Source organism: Pongo abelii, chromosome 2 (assembly GCF_028885655.2).
Source record: "Pongo abelii isolate AG06213 chromosome 2, NHGRI_mPonAbe1-v2.0_pri, whole genome shotgun sequence".
Taxonomy (NCBI): domain Eukaryota; kingdom Metazoa; phylum Chordata; class Mammalia; order Primates; family Hominidae; genus Pongo; species Pongo abelii.
The window spans coordinates 157,321,775-157,339,315 of NC_085928.1; positions in this window are offsets into that span (position 1 = coordinate 157,321,775).

Genomic DNA, 17,541 nt, shown 5'->3' on the forward strand with positions numbered 1-17,541 from the left:
TCTCTCACACTAATAAAAGATTTCACACTAGTGAAATCTTTTTTCCTAATTTAGCTCAACCAAGTCACCCAATGCAACTGTCTGATTCCCAAGTCTTTCTGTTAGCTGCAGAACTGAAGTTCTTGGTTAAGTCAGAACTATTATACACATAAGTTGTCATAAATAACAATTCGTTGAGAAAGATGTGGGTCATAAACATAAAGAATATAATATCAGAGACAGTTTTGAACATATGTTGCTTCATTTCTGTTCAAATAGTCTGGATAGCCTGTTAAGATGCTCCAACTTCCTGTAATAGAGAGTGAAATGAACATTTTTCTTAAAAATGTGTCCCTCTTGGTTATTTAATGTAGCAGAACAATAGCAAAATAAAATACCAGCAGAATATCTGATAATTTTTTATTGAGGAAACAGGGAAGTTAGGATGAAATGTAGTACTCAAGTTAACAGGAAAATACACTTACAGCTTTCAGGCCCACCTAAAGATCCTCTACCATTTATCAAAAAATCTCCTCAATTTTCAAAAGCCCTCTAAAGAACTCCTGGGACTATAAACAAAGGCCATATTGTTTCCTTTGCTGACGCTTGTTAAGTGGCTCATGAATAATACTAAATGCATCCTCTCCATAAATCTCCTTGATGTAGGACTACTGTTATCCAGCCACAAACTTCACTGACATCCATCATAAAGTCGGAGATGGGAGATTTGCAACATGCATCCAAATAACTGCTTCCATTGTCCCGTCGATGTGATTCTCTTGAACACCTGAAGTCGAAGAAAGAGAAATTCTAGCGCTTTTATTTATTTTTATTTTTTTAATGGAGTATGTTGAAAACACTTTTAATATTCTTTGGGCTGATCTTTCAGAACAATAAATTAAGGTTATGAATTACTGGAACTTATATTTACAATAACGTTTCATACAGAGTAACTGGAAAAAACTGAGTGTTGTGTAGACTTATTTCAGAGGTTCTGGGCTTTTAGTTTCTTAATCTTCTTCTTTTTCTTTTTTTGTTAAGAGGAAACCACATATAATGTCTTCAGGTGCCTACATATGTTGGCAACAGCTTGGACGTGTTCCTTCTAATGAACAACCTATTTTGATGCCCTCTTTGTGGCAAAAAGAAGAAATGGATGGCAAATAGGACCTGGTGTAACTCAGTGATGTTTCCTGTAAAGAGAAAAGGGAAGTTTAAGGAGAAATTACACATTCAGAGTCCCTCTGTGATTAGCCAAATTTAGAGGCATTTTCAGTGTCACTTGAAGAAAGCATTACACGTCTTTTTTTCTTTGAAGTATATTTATCACTTAAAACTGTACAATGTCAACAGGGAAAGGATTTATTTAACATCTCACAATGGACTTTCAAAATAAGCAACATAAGACACTTTCATAGGTCAAAGAAGTAAAAGACCATATAAAATGGTCTTCATTCACTGTCCTTTGATTTAGATCTACTAGGAAAATATTTTAATACCTACAGTAATAATTCAGTTGCATCGTTGTTCTTACCAGGAACCATGGTTAAAGTTAAATTTGCTTTTCAGTTTGTTAATGCTTACATAGAGAATGTGATTTAATGAATGCCCCAGTCTTAGTACCTCTTTGGAGAGAATATAAATCAAGCTACGGCTATTTATTTAGACAGGTGCATATCAGGCTCTAGTTATAAATATGAATATAAATTGTGTTTAATTCTTCTAGTAGTAGGACAATATAGCTTGTCTGCTTGCAAAGGTACTATAGGCCAACTATAATATTTTGGAGTAAAACAAAGAGGAGTTCAAAATGTAGCATGTTCTTCTTATAGTAACTTAAAATGACAAGGTATTTACTAGTATAGACAAAAAATATTGGATTAACTGAGGGTTACTTTGTTGCTGGTGTTTTTAGATGTGGAGTTGGGAGGGTTGAGTGGAATTATTTAAGAACACATTTGAAAATGGGAACACTATTTTTATTACATTTATGTAATAAGACAACTTATGAATGCTAAAATCTAATAGTGTTTATTTGAATAAATGGTTGTGTAGAGGAAAGTTCTTAATTCAACAGAAAATAATCCTGCAGCATTTTTTTCTCATATTGACCATGGGTACTTTAGTAGTAATTCGAATTACAAAACTTTAGGCTTGCATAAATCTATATTAGAAAAATATGTTTTAGAAGATTGAACACTCTTGTGTTCAGTCAAACATCAAATACTTTATAGAATGATAAATAAAAGAAGCATAATTATGCCCTTCAGCCTACTCCCCTTCCCCAGAAAAATTTTGTTCAGGGGAAGTTTTCTAAGCTTATGCTCACAAGCAATGGAGGTCATATTTTGCATCATTGGCCAAGTATGTCAAACTTGACATGCAATGTCAGCTGCATTCCAAAAGAAAAGAATATTCTGTTGATACAGCTGTAGCAGGATATGCTTGCCTTTGTACAGAGGCAATTATTTCTTTATCAAAAATAACCAAACTGGGAGGGATAATCTCCTCCAACAAAGTTGAGGTATATCCAGCATATATTTAAATAGTAATAAGACAAAAATGAATTATTTGCTTACTATATTTTAAACAATATTTTGTACAAATGCATGTACATCCATGAGTATGTGTATGTGTGTGTCTATCTTCATCATAACCTCTAGTAAGTTATTTGCCTGGACGCAGTAATGATGTCAATAGAGCTCTATGATAGGACAGTGTTATTTTCCACTACTAGTAGATAATAATTGACACAGAAAGTTTTCCTTGCCCTACAGCAGGAGATTGCAATTTTTTTTTCTGTCAGTGTCCAGATAGTAAATAGTAGGCCTTGAGGCTTTGAGGGCCTGCTGAAACTCTAACTCTATTGTTGTAGCACAAAGGCAGTGACAGACAATACATAAAAGAATGAACAGGACTCTGTTCCAATAAAACTTTACTTATGGACACTATAACTTAAACTTCATGAAACCTCCACATGTCACAGAATATTATTCTTCTTTCAATTTTTTTCAATCATTTGAAAATGTAAAATTATTCTTAGCTTATGGGACTTACAAAACAGGTGCTGGGCTGGATTTGGCCAGTGGGTCATAGTTTGCCAAACTCTGTCTTACAATAATGTTTGGACAGACATTTATTCCATAATTTGGTTCATCATGTATGTTCATTTTGGTGTACTATTCTGTTTCTCTTAAAGAATCAGATGAGGACATGTCTGGAAATGTGTACACACATTATATAATTTCACATACATCCCTTTGAGTCTTATTTATTTTTCTTGAAAGGTCAATAGTAAGATTAGCTCAGCTTTCCTTTTTAGTCTTATTGAGGCAGATTAGTTTACTGAGATATTGATTTGTGTTTGCTCTCATGGCAGTGGATACTCCCCTACCCATATCCCTTCATCTGAAGAAGACAGCCAACATTTCAACATTGTAGCTTATTTTGACACAAAGTTATTGATATCATCAGACAACATTTTTCCTAATGAGATATTTGTGTTTGATTGTCTGGTAAAAGGGGACTCTAGGGTTAGAAAGAGTAGAAATGGACTCATCAGATTGATCTCAAGAAAGATGCTGAGGAATTACCAAACTTGGAGCAGATCAGGCAAGGAAAATTTGTCAGGACATTCAGGCACTTTGACCAAGGATTGCTAGAGGCTGGAGGTGGCAGTCTGGCCTTCACCCTCTGTAGTCTGTACTTACTCAGGTAAACCACTGCAGGTTGTCTGAGTCAGCTCAGGCAAGAGTGCTCAAATCTGGGTAGCAGAAAGAACAATGTTGTGATGGTCACCACTGTGTACTTGAGCCCAGGATCCCCTCACTGGTTTTTGAGAGCACCAAGATTCTGGCAAGATTCTAAAAAGGAAGTAAGTTCCTTTCAAGTATAATCATTACTTAATTTTCTTCCATCCATGCACTGGAGAATATTTAACTGATTTAGAGAATGAAAAGTTGTATTTGTTTGATTCAAATTGCATAGATAATTTTATAACAGCTACTAAGCGTTTACATGATATAATTATTATATGTTAAATAGATAAATACGTACTGTATTTAGAGGTTTTTTTTCTGTAATAGTTACATTTTTTTTCTTCAGAAGAGTTGGTTTGTCAAAGTGGTTAAGAGTATGGGGTTGGAAGGTGGATATATCTATTCCTTACCAGTTCTGTGGCCTTAGGAAAGTTACTCAGCTTCATTAAGCCTCAGTTTTCTCCAGTGGAAAATGAATATAGTTTTACCTCCTCATAGAGTTTTATGAATATTTAATCAGATAGTGAAGTTTAAAAGTTTAGTACAGTATTAACATAAAATAATACTCAGCAAATGTCAGTAATTATTATGAATACAAATATTATTACTTTTTTATTATTTAGCACTGCATTTGAAAAAAGTTAATAAGCATAATTAAACAGTATTATATTTGACCACCATTCTCCACACCATCTTAGTTTGCAGATAAACCCACTTATAATAATAATAACCATTTTTTACTGATTCTTTTATCCTAAGTTATATAACTATATTTTATTGATTTATTAATTTTATACAATATATGTTGACTTCATATTAAAATAATAATTTAGTTCATTTAAGCCATTCTTCCACCTCACCTCTTCTCTTCCTGATTTTGATATAAATATGCATAAAACTACTTGGTCTTTTTTCTATTTGTTACTTTTGTAACCTAAAGTACTTCTATTACATTTTATTTCTTGTTCAATCAAATTTAGACACTATCTCTTACTCTTCACTTTGTGAACTCTTACAAAGAGTTTCTCATCTGTTCTATAGCTGTCATTTAATCTTTTGTTCTATTTTTATTGTTTTACCTATCAGTCTAGACCCTCAAAAGTACAAAATATTTGATTCCTACTCCCCACCCTTAGATATTTCAGGAACATGAGCTTCATTTGTGGTTTAAAAAGGCAATTGACTCAAGATGAATTTCGGATCCTATATCCATAGAACAAAGGATGTACAAATAATTATACACACTCACACATATATATAAGAGACAAATATGTAAAAGTAAAATCTGTTGTGTCTTAAAAAGAGCATCATGCAATTAAAGACTTTTTTAAAGAATTTGAAATTTTTATTTATTTTACAACATTATTAATAATAATTGCTTAAGGTGGACTCTCTGAATTTAATTTTACTTTTTGTTTACCAACACTTTTACACTACAGCTTCTCAGTCTTGAGTTTTAATTTTTATTCATCTATTTATTGTCTGGAATGGCATCTCTGAGTTCTCTTAGGAAGAATAGATGTGTATATCTTAAAATCTAGCATACTTAAATCTAACAAATTTTTGTTTTAAATAAGAAAACTAACTTACTGTTTTAAATAAGACAAATTGAAATACACTGACAAATATATGGATAGATACATAAAATTCTGAACCCCTTTTAACTAAAGACATGGTAGACACTACTTTACTGTCTTGTGGCACTTACTGTTTAAGTATATTTATATTGAAGAATAATGTTAAGTACAGAAAAATACACAAATTATGAGCATATAACTTGATAAGTTTTCACAAACATTTTATATTTTACTATTTAAAAATGGAATTATACAGTACTTATTCTTTTGTGTTTGTTTTCTTTTAACTTAACGGCCTATTTTTGAGATTATTCCATGCTGTTATGGTAGCTGTAGTGCATTCATTCTTGTTGCTATGTGACATTCCATTGTATCAATGAAATGTATTATCATTTATGTAACCATTTCATTGTTAACGAACATGAGCTGTTTACAGTTACACACAATGCTGCTTTGAACATTCTTGAACACCTTTGGTGCCCATATGCAAATATTTCTGTTGTATAATACACTAAAGAGTACAATTTCTGTGTCATAGGATATATGTGTGTTCAGCTCTAATAAATGCTGCCTAGTCATTTTACCAATTTATATTCCCATTAGCAGTGTATATGTGTTGCAGTTCTTCCACATTTGATCCATACTTGGTATTGACAGTCTTTTTAATTTTAACTATTTAGGTAGGTATGTGGTGGCATCTCACTGATTTTTGTGTAAAGTTAGCTTTATATTTTTATTTTTCTATTAGAGCAATCTTTCTTTTTTTCTACCCAGTTATTCTTTCTTTCTTAAGAATATTCTAATCTGAAGAATATAGATCTTTTCTCTATTTTTAAGTTTTACTTCTTGCTTGTTTTTTCTCCTTCTTTTCCTCTTCCTCCTCCTTCTTGTTACTTAGAAAGTGGGTGTACACTTATTCTTTTACATAAAAAGTATACTTAGAAGAATATTTCTCAATCTATAAATGTTCATCAGAATCCCTTGTGAAAAAATTTGAAAATGTAGTTATCAAGGTATCATTCCATTCTCAATAAGTCAGAATTTTCAGGGATTTGCAGTCAGGTATGTGTACATTTTTTTTAAGTTATACAGTTGATTATACATCATTGTTTTTAAACTTACTTATTACTTTTAATATGTAGGGTGAAGTATTTGTGTAGCTCAGAAAAGTTTTCTTTTATTACATCATAAATTATTTTACTTGTTTCCATATTTTTTTTCACTCTGGAATACCAGTAATTTTAAGGTTGGTCCTCCATTCTCTGCAAAATTCATGTCTTCTTCCTCAGTGTTCTAATCTCTGTACTTTTTCTTTGTTTTAGCGATGTTAGTGTACTAAATTCTCTACCTTTTAACATGAAAATGATGATCCAAATAGGATTATTTTCTTGTTATGAAAAGATAGTTAAAAATTCCCGATATGTAATCAATATCAAATTATAACTGAGATTTGTTATGTCACTGTAGCTGCCATATAATAATCCTATATTTGGATGAGACTCTATGAATGAAACCTGTAGTATCTGAAACTTTTTTTACATGAATGGTTAAAGGTGCTGTGATGATGTCTTATTTCTTAACTTGAGCTAATGTGTACAGAAGTAACTGGGGAGACTTAAGGTCAGGACTTCCAAGGGGTTAAACTTTACAGAGAGTTTTGAAGCCCCTTTAGAAGGAATTCATCCTGTGGGAAGAAAGGGATCAAGCACACAACGGATTAGTCATCCCTGACACAGAAGGCAGTGAAAAAATGAAGCTATTTAGTTTATAACATCTTTCTTTGTTGACAATCCCAAATAGTTTCTTCATTTGTTTTCTTCTGTTCCAACATGCACACCATTCACCACTAAGGCATATGAGCCAGAACTATAACAAATGGAAGTTGTAACTGAAAAGTCAAGATTTTGAGAGCAAAAACCTCAAAACTGAAAGGATTCAGAACAGTGAAGTTCAAAAGCTGGAGAGTGATACATACCACTTTGGAATGTAACACATCAGTGTTTTAGAACAAGGAAGGTTACAGGATATATAATGTGGCCTTGCCGAATGCATGACTTATTAGCAGCTTCTATGCATGTGGGAAGCAGGGCTTAAGGCTCTCAGTGGTGACAATCAGTGCCCATACCATAGCTATTTTAGCTTTTGCAGAAACAGAACTCTTGGCAATACATACTAGCAGTATTGAAGTAGACATTGGTGAGCATCACCAACTTCTGGAGCAGCTTTGTTACCTTCAGCATCCTTGGCAACAGATTATGAAACAGCATTCAAGTTTAAGCAAGAATGGATCACAAAGCCAGCTGGCACTTAGCGGATACCCCTTGGAGAACTCCACAAATAAGTCAATAGAGATTTTTAGGGGAGCTGAGAAATTCATTAAAAGATAGAATGCAAAGTCAGAGCTATAGATTACAGAGCTGTAAAAATTTATTAAATGTAAAAAATTAAATGTTAAATGTGTATTATTTTTTAATTTAATAAATTAAATTATTATTTAAATATTTATCATTAACATTTTATTAGTGTAATCTATATATTTATAACCCCTGGCTGCTAGAGCCTTAAGAAACACAAATCATACTTTGTAAAGACCCCATTTCTTTGTATTTAGAATTGAGCCTACCTAATGTAAACAGAAGGTGTCATATTTGCAACACTTCTATTTTAGGTTTTTTTCACTATTTTAAAAATGTATTTGTACTCCGTTTGGGGTCTCTCTACTTCTGTGGACTAGGTCAATCTGCATACATATGAAGTTGTGTGTGACAATTACAGTATATTCAAGTTTCATAACCACACAGACCATTGGCCATTTTATTAACATGGTTCAAATGTTTCAGATCAGATGATGCAGAACATCGACCAAAGACTGTTCCCTATTTCATATGACACCATTACGTCAAAGATATCACATAAATCCAGATTGAGTTTTTATTTCATCATGAAACACAACAAACTTTCAGAAATAAAGTAACGGTGTACTATAAGTGAAAACTTACTAGCTGTGGCTGATACACAGAACTATTTAACCACTGACGTTTTTAATGTAAAAGAATCTTTGTGTATTGTATTTTTTTATATGTGGTGGTTTAAAATGGAGTAAGGACATTAAAGATGAAATAAAGCACAAACATGAAATTCATGAGACTTTCTAGGAAAATAGTCATCAATAATTAATATGTCAATTTTCCAGAAATAAACACAGCGCTAACCACATCTTATGAAAACAACCAAAAATTTCCACAGTTCAGACTTCAGAGCACAATTCTGTATATGCCAGAGGAAGACAGGTAAATGCTCCAGGAAACCTGGGGACTGGTGGTCCATCAAGGTTTTTTCTGGTTTTGATGAAAATTAGTGTGATATGATGCACAGATGAAAGAGCAAATGGGTTTTCTTGATGAAAGCAGTGAATTCTGAAATTATGCACAGCAGGTACAGATGGGGAAGATATTGCACAGATTTCAGAAAATATCTCACATAGTTTTAATGCTGAAACATTTACTTTATCCTTTCACCTCATAGCCTCTTTGTGGGTGAGCATATTTGTCTAAATAAGGAGATCTTCTTTTATAGGGAAGGGTAAATGATAAAAAGACAATCATAAAGCATGCTGCTTCCTCTTCTTTTATTGATTCATTAAACAAATATTTATTGAGTCCCTACTATGTGCTGGGCACTGTGTCACAGAAGATTCTGGTGTTTTTTACTTGACTGAAATATAATTGTGTAATCAGTCATTTATAGGCAATATTGTGAAGCAAGCAAATTTTCTATAGATCTTGCTGTGCCCTCTTGAGATTCTGCCTCTTCCATTTCCAGACTTATCATTGATTGATTCTTCCTGCTAGCGTGTTGCTCTCTATCACAGTTTTTTTTTAAGTATCAGCTTATAAAGGCATAAGTGGTCTGAATTCAGTGCTAATGTAAAGCAAGGAGAGAAGTGTAGTTTGAACATGTGTGCATGTGTTCTTGTGTGTGTGTGTGTGTGTGTGTGTGTGTGTCTAGAAAGGCATTTTAAAGGGAGAATTATACTTGGAGGCCTGCAAATCACACTATATTGACACCATCTTATTACCTCCAAAATCAAAACTGTGGACTGAAATTCTTAGGGACAAAAATCTCTTATAGTTCTTTGTACTCTTCATGGAAGATTTTAAAGAAATGTTTTCTACCATGAGTTAGAAATGTTATTCATTCATTCACTCAGTGTTTGAGTACTGGCTCTATGTTGTTCTAGGGATTTGGGGTACAGGAATGAACAAATTAGACAAAAAAAATCCCTGCCCTCCTGGAGCATACATTTTAGTGACTGTAAGGTAACAATAAGAATAAACATCATCAACAACTAAATTCTACAATCTGTAAGAATATGTGATAACTTACAAGAGAAAAAAAAAATAGAGCAGCCCAGCAAAAGGGGATTTGGAAGTATTGAAAAGTAGGGAAATTGTAATTTTAAGTAGGATGGCCAGGGCAGACCTCATTGAAAAGGTGACATTTGAGCAAATACTTGAGGGAGGTGAAGATAACTAGCTGCTTGACTATTTGGGAAAAAAGAGTATTCTCAGCAGAGGCAAAGTCTGTGCAATGTGACTGTATGGCATGTTCCAGTAAGAGCAAAGAGGCTGATAGAACCGGAGCACAGTAAGCAAGGGAAGAGAAGTAGGTGACAGGTCAGAGGGACCATGTTTTATGAGACCTTGTAAGACTTTGTAAAAATTTCAGCTTTACTCCAATTAAAATGGAGAGTCATTTCTGGGCTTTGAGCAAAGGAAGGTAATGATCTGATACGGCTGCTGTGTGGTGTGTGGAGATGGCAGGAGTGAAAGCAAAGAGACCTGCGTGAAGACAAATTCAATAACAGAAGAGAATGTAGTTTCTTTGTTTTGTTCACTTTAAATGAATAATTCTAATTCTCTCAAAAGAATCTCTTCATCTCAACTAGCCTCCACAGGCAGAAAATTTTTACTTATTTGTAAATAATTGTACTGGCATAAACTTGATAAATCTTGGTCTTGAAGACAGTGTATCTTCCATCTCAGGGGAAAGGATGAACGAGGAAGGGCAATTCAGGTTGTAAACACTCCCTGCATTGGACTCTGTTAGAGTTCTCACCTTAGAAACACTGCAAAATGTCCTCACTCATAGGTGGGAATTGAACAATGAGAACACTTGGACACAGGAAGGGGAACATCACACACCGGGGCCTATCGTAGGGTTGGGGCAGGGAGGAGGGATAGCATTAGGAGATATACCTAATGTAAATGACGAGTTAATGGGTGCAGCACACCAACATGGCACATGTATACATATGTAACAAACATGCACGTTGTGCACATGTACCCTAGAACTTAAAGTATAATAAAAAAAGAAAAGAAACACTGCAGAATCTGCAACAACACAGTAATGATAAATCCTGGGACCCAAACCAAACCAATTAAATCAGAATCTTGTGGTTGATGCTTAGCCGCTAGTGTACATTTTAGAAGCTCAGTGAGTGATTCTAATGTGTAGTGATGGATGCAAGTCAACAGGCTACCCTTTTTCTTTTAACTTTTATTTTAGGTTCAGGGGTACATGTGAAGATTTTTGTTGCATAGGTAATAAACTCACGTCACAGGGGTTTGTTGTACAGATTATTTCATCACTCAGGTATTAAACCCAGTACTCAATAGTTATCTTTTCTGCTCCTCTCCCTCCTCCCACCCTCCACCCTCCAATATATGCCAGTGTCTGTTGTTTCCTTCTCAGTGTTCCTAAGTTCTCATCATTTAGCTCCCACTTATAATGAGAATGTATTGTATTTGGTTTTCTGTTCCTGCATTAGTTTGCTAAGGATAATAGTCTCCAGCTTTATCCATGCTCCCACAAAAGACACAATCTCATTCTTTTTTTTTTTTTTTTTTTGAGACGGAGTCTCGCCCTGTCGCCCAGGCTAGAGTGCAGTGGCGCTATCTCAGCTGACTGCAAGCTCCGCCTCCCGGGTTCACGCCATTCTTCTGCCTCAGCCTCATGAGTAGGTGGGACTTCAGGCGCCCGCCATCGCGCCCAGCTAATTTTTTGTACTTTTAATAGAGACGGGGTTTCACCATGTTAGCCAGGATGGTCTTGATCTCCTGACCTCGTGATCCGCCTGCCTTGGCCTCCCAAAGGGCTGGGATTACAGGCATAAGCCACCGCGCCTGGCCATCTCATTCTTTTTAATGGCTGCATAGTATTTCATGTAGTGTATGTACCACATTTTCTTTATCTGATCTGTCATTGATGGGCATTTAGGTTGATTACATGTTTTTGCTATTGTGAATAATGCTGCAATAAATGTTCATGTGTATGTTTCTTTGTGGTAGAATAATTTACATTCCTCTGGGTATATACCCAGTAATGGGATTGCTGGGTTGAATGGTAGTTCTGCTTTTAGCTCTTTGAGGAATTGCCATACTGCTTTACACAATGGTTGAACTAGTTTACACTCCCACCAACAGTGCATAGGTAGTGTTCCCTTTTATCTGCAACCTCTCCACATCTGTTATTTTTTGACTTTTTTTTTTTTTTTTTTTTTGAGACTGAGTCTTGCCCTACTGCCCAGGCTGGAGTGCGGTGGCATGATCTCCATTTACTCCAACATCCACCTCCCAGGTTCAAGCAATTCTACTACCTCATCCTCCCGAGTAGCTGGGATTACAGGCGCCCACCACCAGGCCCGGCTAATTTTTGTATTTTCAGTAGAGACAGAGTTTCACCGTGTTGGCCAGGCTGGTCTCAAACTCCTGACCTCAAGTGATCCACCCCGCTGGGTCTCCCAAAGTGCTGGTATTACAGGCATGAGCCACTGGGCCTTGCCATTTTTTTCTTTTTAATAGCCATTCTGACTAGTATAAGATGGTATCTCATTGTGGTTTTGACTTGCATGTCTCTAATGATCAATGATACTGAGCTTTTCTTCATATGCTTGTTGTTTGCATATATTTATTTAAAGTTTTATTTATTTGTTTGCATGTATTTAAAGTTTCTGTTCATGCCCTTTGCACACTTTTTAACAGGGTTGTTTGTTTTCCTCTTATAAATTTGTGTAAGTTTCTTATAGATGCTGGATATTAGACCTTTGTCAGATTCATAGTTTGCAAATGTTTTCTTTCATTTTGTAGATTATCTGTTTACTCTGTTGATAATTCATAATTTCTTCCTTCCTTCCTTCTTTCCTTCCTTCCTTCCTTCTTCTTTCTTTCTCCTTTCCTTTTTTTTAGAGTCTTGCTCTGTTGCCCAGGCTGGAGTGCAATGGCACAATCCCAGCTCACTGTAACCTCCGCCTCCCGGGTTCAAGTGATTCTCCTGCCTCAGCCTCCCAAGTAGCTTGGATTGCAGGCATGCACCACCACACCTGGCTAATTTTTGTATTTTTAGAAGAGATGGGGTTTCACCATGTTGGCCAGGCTGGTCTTAAACTCCTGACCTCAGATGATCCACCCGCCTCGGCCTCCCAAGATAGCTTCTTTTGCTGTGCAGAAGCTCAAGTTTTATTAGATCTCGTTTGTCAATTTTTGCCACTGTTGTGATTGCTTTTGGTATCTTTGTCATGAAATCTTTGCCCATTCCAGTGTCTGGTATGGTATGGCCTAGGTTGTCTTCCAGGGTTTTTATAGGTTTGGGTATTGTATTTAAGTATTTAGTCCATTTTGAGTTGATTTTTGTATATTGCATAAGGAAGGGATTCAGCTTCAATCTTCTGCATATGGCTAGCACTTATCACAGCATCATTTACTGAATAGGGAGTCTTTTCCCCATTCCTTGTTTTTGTCAGCTTTGTCAAAGATTAGGTGGTCATAGGTGTGTGACCTTATTTCTGGGCACTGTATTCTGTTCCATTTGTTTATGTGCCTATTTTTATACAAGTACCATGCTGTTTTGGGTACTGTAACCCTACAGTTTGAAGTCAGGTAACATGATGCCTCTAGCTTTGTTCTTTTTGCTTAGGGTTGCCTTGGCTATTCAGGCTGTTTTTTGATTCCATAGAATTTTAAAATAGCTTTTTTTCTAGTTCTGTGAAAAATGTGATTGTAGTTTGATAAGAGTAGCATTGAATTTGTAAATTGCTTTGTATGGTGTGGCCATTTTAATGATATTGATTCTTCCTATCCATGAGCATAGGATGTTTTTCCATTTGTTTATGTCTTTGATTTTTTTGAGCAGTGTTTTGTAATTCTCGTTGTAGAGCTATTTTACCTCCATGGTTAGCTGTATTCCTAGGTATTTTATTTTTTTTGTGGCAATTGTGAATGGGTGTTTGTTCCTGATTTGGCTCTTGGCTTGACTGTTGTTGGTATATAGAAATGCTAGCGATTTTCATACCTTGATTTTGTATCCTGAAACTTTGCTAAAGTTGTTTATCAGCTGAAGGAGCTTTTGAGCAAGACTGCGGTTTTCTAGATACAGAATCATGCCTTCTGCAAACACAGATAGTTTGACTTCTCTTCCTATTTGGATGCCCTTTATTTCTTTCTCTTGCCTAATTGCTCTGGCTACGACTTCCAATACTATGTTCAATAGGAGTGGTGAGAGAGGGCATCCTTGTCTTGTGCTGGTTTTTTAGGGAAAAGCAACTATTCCCCATTCAGTATAATGTTGGCTGTGGGTTTACCATAGACAGCTCTTATTATTTTGAGATATTTTCCTTCAATACCTAGTTTATTGAGAGTTTTTAACATGAAGTGGTGTTGAATTTTAAGAAAAGCATTTTCTGCATCTATTGAGATAATCACGTGGTTTTTATCTTTAGTTCTGTTTATGTAATAAATCACATTTATTGATTTGCATATGTTGAACCAGCCTTGCATCTCAGGGATGAAGTCTACTTGATCATGGTGCATTAGCTTTTTGATGTGCTCCTGGATTGGGTTCGCAAAAGAATTTTGTTGAAGATTTTTGCATCCATGTTCATCAAGGATATTGGCCTGAAGAGTGTGTGTGTGTGTATGTGTGTGTGTGTGTGTGTGTGTGTGTGTCTGTGTGTGTGCGTGTGCCAGATTTTGGTATCAGGATAATGCTGGCCTCATAGAATGAGCTGGGGAGTTGTCCCTCCTCCTCAATTTTTTGGAATAGTTTTAGTAGGAATGGTACCACTCTTCTTTGTACATCTAGTAGCATTCAGCTGTGAATACATGAGATCCTGGGCTTTTTCGATTGGCATGCTATTTATTACTGATTCAATTTTGGTGCTTGTTATTGGTCTGTTTGGGGAATCAATTTCTTCCTGGTTCAGTGTTGGGAGGATGAATGTGTCAAAAAATTATCCATCTCTTCTAGGTTTTCTAGTTTATGTGCATAGAGGTGTTCATAGTAATTTCTGTTGGTTATTTTTATTTCTGTGGGGTCAGTGGTAACATTTCCTCCATCATTTCTAGTCGTGTCTGTTTGGATCTTCTCTCTTCTTTATTAGTCTACAAGCTACATTTTTGAAGCTCTAGGAACCTGTTTTCTACATATGATTTCCAGGACTACCCAAGCCTTTTCCATTTATTAATTAACCAAATGGGAAGACTAAGAGAACAGTATGACCATGGCTAACGTCTTTTAAATAAAAGGCAGAAGTTGCACACTTCACTTCTTTTTATAGTCACTGATGAGAAATAAACTTTTTGTCCATAACTAGTAACAGAGGGACTGGGAAATAAGCTGAGCAGGATATCAATGTGGAGGCTATCTGTTTTATGGGAAGGGAAGGGCAAACAGAAGTGTTTGCCGTATTTTTCTCAATATCGGAAAGGGGAAGATAAATTTGGGGATGACTTGGTAATAGGCCAGTTTTTTTTTTTATTTTTTTTTTGGTCAGGGCAAAACTATAATTCAGCCACTTATAGTTGAAAACTGAAGTCTGAAAAAGCTTAGAAGTGGAAGAACTTGAATTATGAAAGGTTTTACTTTCCCATGTGCCCTGTGTCAAAGTTACATTTGAAGGGAACTGAGTTTACTGTGAACATAAGGATAACATCATAAGATTTGCCTCAATTGTTTGTTTCAATAGCTTCTCTCCTGACACTGACACAGAAAACCTGGGGTATCAGATGGAATAAGGAAGGCACCTGTATTAGTCTGTTCTCACGCTGCTGATAAAAACATACCCAAGACTGGGCAATTTACAAAAGAAAGAAATTTAATGGACTTGCAGTTCCACGTGGCTGGGGAGGCCTCACAATCATGATGGAAGGCAAGGAGCACAAGTCATGTCTTACATGGATGGCAGCAGGCAAAAAGAGAGACAGAGTTTGTGCATGGAAACTCCCATTTTTAAAACCATCAGATCTCATGAGACTCATTCACTATCATGAAAACAGCTCAGGAAAGACTTGCCCCCATAATTCAATTACTTCCCACCAGGTTCCTCCCACAGCATGGGGAACCCAAGATGATATTTGGGTGACATCACAAGCTATTGTCCCATTATAGTGATAACTTGGCTTCTGAAATGATAACTTGGCTTCTTAAATACATAGCCCGGTCAGCTGCCATTTTTCTGGACTAGAGAACCACCATTGTAGATGTTCTGAAATGTTGTGAGTTGAAAATAGAGCATCAGGGTCTGAATCTACTCTCTGGATTGTCTATTACAAACAGTAATTGTTATTCAAGAAGGCTGGAAATTTCATGCATGATCATTGGTTGACCTGGAAATCAGTGGTATCAAGAGAATTGGATGCCAGCACAGGGAAATGCCATGCTGAATGAATAATGGCATGCTCTATGTTTGTCCTGCACATATCAAGCACAAAGTAACACTCTGTAGAAATGAGTGAAGGAGGAGAGAAAGAGAAAAATAAATTTTCATCTTAAGATAGTTAACTGGAGATGCCACCATATGAAAAAGCCCACTCATATCAGCTCAGGCTTATTATATAGTTAAGAGCAAACAAATCTCAAAATCCAAAATTCACAGCTGCTCCTTTTGAACCTATCATTATAACAATTGTTCTCTTAATCAGAGAGATTAATTAACTTTTCCAGGGTCACAAAGATTCATATCCAAGTCTGGCAACTTCATCAGATTTTGGCTTTTAATCTTGCCTGATTGGTTTTAACTTGTTTTTATCTAATTTTCCACAGGTTTCTAAGGTCTCTTTCCACCAGACAGTAAATTACTTGACTGTAAGGACTCTGATCATTATTGTTCAAAAGTCTTTCCATATAATCTGCTCAAAGAATGTTTATTAAATAAATGCATGCAAATGAAATATATAAAGAAGTTCGACTCATCTACATACTAACCAGAATATATACTCTTTTGAAACTCTCACTGTTTTACAGACTAGCATATCAAATTGTGGGAACTTCTAAGAACTATTTCCCCCAGGGGTGGTCAGGTTATCTCTCTTGGGTTCATTGCTTAAGCAAGTATTTTCCCATTGATTCAGAACCCTCTAAAAGTGACATATCTTCAGCTGGGTGAAAAATTGGCTTGATTAGAACTAAAGGAGTGCAATTCTCTTAATGTAACCGTGTGTAACATCTGCTATCATTTATTTTTCTTATTAAATTGTAACAGGTGAGCCAGGCTGGCAGCTTGGTGATAGTATTACCGCAAACAGGCAGGGCATTTCCCAGTCTAAATGCCAAACTACATCCAGTGTAAAAGTTAAGTTAGGCTTTAGGATCTTTAATGGATATTACGGTAGCCTATGACACCAGTCATCTCAAGTAAGAGTGATACATAGCTGTGGTGTTTTGGAATATTTTCTGAAATTCAAGCAATAGACTTTTATGGGAAGCTGTTCTAGTCTCAAATGGAATAAGAGTATATTAAAAGGGAAGAGTAGATAATGAGGGGAGAAGAAGGGCTTTGTCTATTCTTTTTTCACTGATATAGCTTTAATAGCATAGTGCTTGGAACACAATAGGTGCCCAATAAATATCTATTGTCTTAATATCCAAATCATATGTGGATCCCTTCTGTTTCCATGGAAAGGTCTCAGAAGGTGAAGGTAGAAATGGGCAGCAAGGTTATCGGCAGTTTAGCTTGGGACCTGGAATTTAATCAGGCCCAGGGCATACCATCTATCTGAAATTAATGTCCTCTTTTAACACATATCCTCTTCTAATCCCAGTGACACCTATCCATCCTTCTAGGTCCCACATTTCTTCTGGTGCCCTGCCTAATTTCTTCACCAGAATGAAATTTTGTTCTTTCTTAGTTCCTTCAGGAGTTATGCTCTGTGGGGAACATAGCATTTAGCACC